An 8,124-nucleotide genomic window follows, 5' to 3' on the forward strand; every position below is an offset into this window, starting at 1 on the left:
AAGCTCTTTCTCTGGGACAGCTTACTTATAAACTTTTTCCCTTTTTATACATGAAGATAAAGGAAATACTTTAGGAGTTTTAATTCAAAAATACAGAGATCATCATAGACCTATAGGATATTATAGTCAGCAGTTAGACTCGGCAGCTAGAGGGCTCCCATCCCGTAGGACAGCCGTCTCTGCTCTGCCATGTTACGCAAACAAACACAAGGAATAATCATGGGCTCTCGATTTATGTTCCTCATTCTGTTGAATCTCCACTGAACGTTCTTTCATCACACTCAACACTTCTGTCAGTCGGTGAGCTTTTAATGACCTACTCTTGCTTTCTGCATCTAATATTACTATAATTTGATGTAACAGTCTTAAAAAAAAATACAGGCTTAATTCACTTTATTTTTCTTGTATAAAATTATGTGGTAGCCACAGCTGGAGCGTGGGTCCTCTGCACAGAAATTCTGATGTGGGTCTTTACAAGATGGTCAGTGAATTACTGATAGGGAGACTTGGTGAAAACAGTCTATTTCCAGAGGCTGGAGTAAGGTAGTTGTAGGTCTCGGAGATGGCACCAAAGGTGGCCTTGGAGAAGTTGCCCAGGGTGGCAGTGCAGTCCCTGGCTAAGGTGTAGCCGTTGTCGATACCAGCCCTCAGCAGCAGCTTCTTGGGCACAGGAGCTGAGGCAATGCCAGTGTCCCCAGGAGCAGGGATGAGGTGCACCGGCACAGAACCATAGGGGCTAGTCCCCTTGCAAGGCACAGTGTGGGGCTTCCGATCTTATGTCCCCAGTAGCCTCACAGCACAGGGACAATAGAGAGCTTGGCCAAAATAATGACCCTGCAGATGGCAGTGGCTACCTCCTCCGAGCACTGAACACCCAGACCAACATGTCCATTGCCGTCTCCAATGACGGATGATTAATGCCTTGAACGGGGTCCTCTGCCAGTGCATGTCTGTTTTTGCATGAGCATAGTCTTCAAAACCTCGTCCTTGAGGGATGCCCCCAGGAAAAAGTCAATGAGCTTAGATTCCTTGACAGGCAGGGAAAAGAGATAAATCTCCTCCAAGAACTTGATCTTCATGTCCTTGACCAGGTGACCCAGCTTGGTGATGGAAATCCACTTCTTGCCCTTGGCCTCGCCTCTCTGAACTCCACGTCCTTGGCCCTGGTCTGACCCGGCCATGACTTTTCCCTGGATGCTGCTCCCAAATCCTCCAAGGAAGTCACCATAGCCTCTCATTCCAAGGTCCTGGGGCCTCCAGGCCTTCCTGCAGCACCAATGTCATCCGTCATTTGGTGTTTTCCCAAAGAAGATGGATGCAACAACCTTAACCCAGCAACTTTGCTACCTTCTTTGCAGAATCCAACGACTGTGTTTTGCTCACTGCCCACCTTCTTGTCCCTGGGAATGACTTACAGGAAACTCCTATTGATAATGCTGACTTAATTCAATTTACAGATGGATCAGATCTGAAAGATGAACAGGAACATTACTCAGCTGGATATGCAATTACGTCCATGATGGACATCACTGAAGGTTCTTATTTACCTGACTAAGAGCTGCCCAACAGGCTGAACTAATTGCTCTGACTCCAACTCGAGCTTGCCAATCGGCCAAAGATCAAAATCCAGTCTGTACACTGACGGTTCCTATGCCTCTGGAGTAGCTCACAACTTTGGAATGTTATGGAAGCAGCCAGGCTTCTATGACTTCCTCAGGGAAGCCCAGAAAGAATGAAAAACAGGTTGCAAAACTGTTAGGTGCCATACAGCAACTGACACAATGGGCAGTTATCAAAATTCCAGGACGTTCTAATGCTGCAATCATGGAAGCAAAGGGAAATCATTTAACTGATGCTGCAGCTAGACAGGCAGTGTGAAACAGCCAGATTATCCAGACCCAGAAAGTCTCCTTGCTTCCTATTAAATCAATAAAAGGTTGACTTTTACTGTCCCAACAGAGAGCTACAGAAGAAGAAAAGAGGACATGGCAGTAAAAGGGAGAAACTTTGACCCAGACAAGCAGATATGGTTTGGACCCAATCAGAGACCAATCTTACCTACAGGAGCTCAATTACCTAGACTTCAACATGTGCATGAGCTAATACACTGGGGTCCTTAGAAGATGATTTCATGGAGAAAACAACACAGGGTGGGGCAAAAGTAGGTTTACAGCTGTTCATATGGAAAATAATACAATAATTAATAAATAATAATAATACAAGAATAAACTCTGTTTATCATACTCACAACTCTAAACCTACTTTTGCCCCCTCCTGTATTACTGGAAACCTCTTACTGTAGCTCATAAAATGTATAGCAGGTGTTCTATGTATCCAAAATATCACCCCGGAAAATCACTGCATGGGTCCCCAGGACATCTCCTACTTCCTTTAGGTTAATCTGAAGTGTGGTAATTGGATTTTATCCAGATGTCACCATCTCAAGGACACAAATATGTGTTAGTTATGATCTGTCTGTTTTCTCACTGGGTTAAGGCATTACCTTGCAGAAGAATAACAGCCTTAAGGGTAGGTAAATTATTATTGGGGAAAAAATTCCCAATTGCAGAATTCCCTCTGAATTACATAGTGACCAAGGAATTCATTTCACTGGGCAAATAATGCAATCCACCTTTAACATTTGGCCTGTGCTACAGCATTTTCATTGGGCTCATTACCCCAGTCCTCTGGATTAATGGAATGTACAAATCGTACAATTAAAACTCAACTAGGTAAAATTTTTAAAGCTTTTAACCTCCCTTGGACAAAAGCTATCCTTACACAGATGGTCAGCCTGAGATCTACTCCTTTTTGTAAACGCAGTCTTTCTCCTCATTAAATAGTCACTGGCCACCTCATGCATCTGGATAAAGGGTCATATGAGCCAACCTTACCAAAAGGAAACATTATGCATTATTATCAAGGACTTATTAACCAGCTTAAAGAAAGTGATAAACTAGCAACTGATTCATTCCACAGTGAGATGAAGACTTCAGAGATTATGACTTACAACCAGGAGATATTGTCCATTGGAAAAGACATCAATTAAAGACTCTCTCCAGCCCTGGCCGGTGTGACTCAGTTGGTTGAGCATCATGCCAGGCACTGAAAGGTCACTGGTTCAATTCCCAGTCAGGGCACATATCCAGGTTAGGGGTTCGATCCCCAGTTGGGGTACATACGAGGAGGCAACCAGTCAATATCTCTCACATCAGTGTTTCTCTCTCTCCCTTCCTTCCCCTCTCTCTAAAATCAATAAAATTATATAACAAACAAACAAACAAATAAATACTCTCTCCAACCTTGTTGGAAGGGACCTTATCAAGTATTACTAACTAATCCATGTGCAGCTGAACTTAATGGTGTAAATTCAAGGACTTACATTTCTCATCAAAAACATTTTTTAACGATGCCTCACTGCAGATGGACATCTGCCCATCTCTGACCCTCACCTCTGCCTACAGCAGACATCAACAACTGCTCAAGGAGGAGAAGCCACCCACATCAGAGGTAGACAGCTATCCCTAGACATCTAGAAGGCCTGTATTCCTACAAATTGATGTTGAACTTTGATTGTCTTTATCTATCTGCTAATAATATTGGTCATTATAATAGTTATAGTTGTTCTTTGGGCTTTTCTCAAAACTTCTTCTTGTATAGCCCAACTATTAATAATTGCTGAAAGCGTATGAGATAATTTTTGTATTAACAATAATACTCTTTATGGTTTCTCTCTGGAAATTTAGAAGGAATATTATTACAGAAGAAACGAAAGAGATGTATGCATTTTTGAGAGAAGTTAAAAGGAAGTAGTTTATCCTAATAAGTTGGTTGTTTCCGAATAAGTGAAAAGAGACAAACTAAGAAGGACAAGAGACATTGTAGAAGGTTAGTAGAAAAGGAATCTTGAGAAAGGAATTTTATGTAAAAATGCTAGCACCCAATTACGGGAACATGCTTACCCCCTAACCAACAAGGACTACTTGTTCACTCAGGTGGAAGCTGGAGTGGATTTTGAAAAATATGGCCCTCTGTAACAGCTGCTGAGGTGCAGGACATTTACTTATGAAACCCTTACTGTCCTCCTGGCCTCTGGAAATTTTTTGATGGTAATTGTAATTTACACCTTTGTGTTCTTACAGCCCTGGCCCCAATTAAACCTCAAAGTTACCGTTTCCAACTGCACAACTAGTAGGAATCAGATTAATAATGAATGACACTTGAGTGCTTCCAATGGGGAGTAGATGGAGCATATTAAAATAATGATAATAATAATAGCACCAGTAAATGGCAACCCATCTCATGGTCACGTTGTGAAAACCGAGGAGGTATATGGTGTAAATGTTAAACTGTGGTAGGCAGTTAGACAGACTTGAGCAGAGCAAGGACAAAGCAACCCTCCCTCCTCTACCTGGAAAGGACAATTATAGGGTGGGAACTTGCCCCCAGGGTGATCTTTCCTCCCCTGAGGTTTGGCCCCCCTGACCATTGCTCCCTAGAGATAACTTTTAGACCTCAGTTGTATTTCAGCTCTAGGCCCAAGAAAAGCAGCCATACCAGACAGTGACACCAAGGCTGCCCTCAGGACCAGCTGCGTTGAATAATGACCCCTGTCCTGCACCGACCAGTCAATCAGTGGAGACCACAACCCTGAATATTCTATTAAGATCTTCCGCTGGGCCTTCTCCTAAAATCTCCACCCTTAAAACCCTTAGGACCCGTAGTGCTCTCCCTCCTGGGAGCATATGCGCACCTTTCCCTTCCCCCTTCCCCTCCCCCTCCCTCTCACTGCCAGCTCATTACTATTAGCTTCCTCACACCCAAGCTCCAAGGGCCCTTCCTTTGCCTCTATAACTTGTTTCCTAATCCCATTCCTCCTACAAATTACTTCTACCTCTGTGATTTTATAAATAAATGTTCTCTTATTGTTTGAGTCTTGGCTCTGAATTCTTTCCTAACCAGAACTCAAGTACCGAGGTTGCTGAACCCAGGTCTAGTCTGACCCCATGGGTCTAATACCTCATGCCTTTCCCGCCGCCTACAACAGTACTATACGCAAAATACAGAAAAGTGAGACAGGCAGCAAAATTTGGATCATGATAGCTCGCAGGTTAGAAATGATCCAGAGGGGTTTTTTCTTAATGAAGGCCCATAAGACCTGACTGCCTCCCATTTACCTGCCTTTCTCTTTTGAGAAAAATTCGTCCTTGATTTGCCTCCAAGGTTACAGTCTTGCCCCATCCCCAATGGCTCACCATTTCACAAGACAAATGCCGACACTAAGACTTCCTAGGAATGAGCCTTCTTACCACCGTGGGACCACATTATCCAAACAAGAGGTTGGTCATCAACGCATCTTTCATATTGATTTATGACTAAAAGGGGAAATTGTGGATCAAAAAGGGGCCATGTACTAAACCTGACAAGCTCAGGGGAGTCCTGCATGGTGGTCTCTACAAACTCAGAGCCCAAAAGAAACCACATAGGATGGTCTGAACATTAAAATTTGTAACTGAAAGCGGGTCATGACAAGTAGTGGTATCCTAGGCCTGTAGCTTCCTTGACAAAGGTCAATCTTTACCGTAACTGAGCCTGTCTATTGTCTTTTTGCATCTAAGATAACATACCTTTGCAATGTCAGAATAATTTTCTTTTCTAGACCCCTTGGCACAACCACTGCAACAGAGCACAAGACCACAGAACCCCCCATTGTTGTCTTGTTCCCCAAATACCATACCATCTCTATGTGCTGTAAGTATTAATTATTAACTATCTTGGACCCACCAATGTATCTCCCCGTTTTACTTTTTATCCAGTCCCAGAGATTTTGCTGCTTTGCTTTCCCCTGCCCCCTTAATCTACCACCAATGGACTCATGTAACCCTTCTTAAATTATCTGCAAAACTGCCATTCTCCAGAGCATTTTCTCAATCTGTTGAGATTTTGCTTCCTGGCAGTTGTTGTCATTTTGGCTCAAATAAACTCTTTTAAGAACTTTTTTTGCCCTGGCCTAGTAGCTCAGTGGTTAGAGCATCATCCTGCTAAGCCAAGGCATCAGGTTTGATCCCCAGTCAGGGTGCATACGAGAAGCAGCCAGTGATGTGTAAGCAAGTGGAGCAACAAATTGATGTTTCTCTCTCTGTCTCTCTCTTTATCTCTCAAATATATATATTTTTTAAATTTTTAAAGACTTTTTCTTAGGCTAGACATTCTTTTGTTGACAATCCTAACTAATAAAGTTAGAAAGGGTTTGCTCATCCTAACTACAAACACAACCACCCTCACTCAAAAATGAAACGTGTCTGGGGATAGAAGGGCTGAGAACACACAGCTGTGTGGTATCCCCATCAAGCCCCCCGACACTTGGATGCCTCGCTGCCGACGTGCTCACATTTACAGTGTTCCTGTGGGCTTCTCGGTGTGTGTGTGTTTACAACACTCGATTCAGACATGCTGCTTGTTCAACTCAATCTGTCTTTGGATAGTCAGCGACATAAACTCTGCAGGAGAGAAAAAAAGCACATTCGTTCTCCTTGTCTCATATTTTCATTCTTCCTTATATTCTTACCCTTTCTTTTACTCTTACAGTCTGCACACTTCGGGCCTTGTCTCTTTGCCGCTACCAGATCCTCAATGTATTTACATTCTCACTTGGTTTTTTGTGCTTTAAAAATATGCCTTCAGCTGTGGCCAGTGTGCTCAGTTGGTTGGGCATCATTCCCGTGCACCAGGAGGTTGCAGGCTCAATTCCTGGTCAGGGCACGTCCTCAGGTTGTGGGCTCCATCCCTGGTAGGGGGTGTGCAGAAAGCAGCCCATTGATGTTTCTCTCACATTGATGACTCTTTCTCCCCCTCTCCCTTCCTCTCTGTCTAAAAATCAAAATTTTTTAAAAATTTCAAATGCCTTCAGAAAGGAAAACTGCATGCCCACATTTTGAGGAAATAAAATGATCTGTAGGTTCACCATCCAGAGAGTCTAGGCCAAACTTCCACCAGGCTCTTGGCGGAGAAAAGCAGCCCCAGGAGGCATGGAGAGGATGATTCCTGCTGGAGTCAGGAATTTAAGCAGAGAACTCCAAGTTTCTCCTTTCCCTGCACTAGCGTGCTATAGATGTGCAATGTCCTCTGAGTGCTAGTCTCAACCCTCCCACCCAGCTACCGTTCATTTTTTTTTATATGAAGTTATGCCTTTATTTATTTATTTTTAAATATATTTTTGTTGATTTCAAAGAGAGGAAGGGGGAAAGAGAGAGAAACATCAATGAGAGAGTCATTGATCGGCTGCCTCCTGCACGCCCCCGACTGGGGATCGAGCCCACAACCCGGGCATGTGCCCTGACCTGGAATCAAATGGCAATCTCCTGGATCATAGATCAATGTTCAGCCACTGAGCCAGGCCAGCAGGGCCCCCTTAGTTTTTAATCATATATTCCTTCTGCTCATTTTGAGTAAAGGGGTCCCTTGTACCTCTAAAGTAAGAATGAAAATCAGCTCTCCTCTGTGACCTCACGTTACATGTCTCCTTGGCATGTGACCTGCTGGATTGCTGGGTTTTATCAGGCGGTTGACAAATGTTTATTCAGCATCTCCTGTGCCAGGCATTGTGCTAGACTCTGGGGTGCTGTGGTAGAGAAACAAACAAGACCTCTGCACTGTCGGGTTTAACTTCTGCTGGGGGAAACAGACTGAAAACAAACCAGGCCCTGATTAAATGGCAGGCGGGACAAGTGCTCTGATGTCATCTGGGGCTGTGGGAGGCTCTGTGGGAAGCCAGAGCTGGTCTGATACCTCAAGTAATAATCCCTGAGGAAGTGATATTTAAAACTGTGAGCAATTCTGAGGAAAACAGTGATATTCTGTTGTTGTTTGTAAGTGATTCATAAAGTTAGGTCCCATAAGAAGCATATGTTTGGGGCAGCTACAGAGTGTCCTCTCCTGGTTTTGAAATGACAGTTTTTAGTGTCCCAAAGGAACCGTAATTTTTTGATTATTGAATTACAAGATTGAACACACTCAACTAAGAAACTGCTCTGTTCTAAAGAGACAATTTGGTTCCTCTGGAACTGAAATTTGAATGCAACTCAGACTCCTGACATCCCCAAATCTGTTCCTTTGTCATCCTGG

The 8,124-nt window shown here is 43.5% G+C and overlaps 1 pseudogene; it reads right to left on the bottom strand.

Moving 5' to 3' along the window:
* Positions 1–412: 412 nt before the first annotated feature.
* LOC107533372 (small ribosomal subunit protein uS5 pseudogene) lies at positions 413–1,294 on the bottom strand (annotated as a pseudogene).
* Between the last annotated feature and the right edge of the window lie 6,830 nt (positions 1,295–8,124).

This window comes from Miniopterus natalensis, chromosome 1 (genome assembly GCF_054644295.1).
Source record: "Miniopterus natalensis isolate mMinNat1 chromosome 1, mMinNat1.hap1, whole genome shotgun sequence".
Classification (NCBI taxonomy): domain Eukaryota; kingdom Metazoa; phylum Chordata; class Mammalia; order Chiroptera; family Miniopteridae; genus Miniopterus; species Miniopterus natalensis.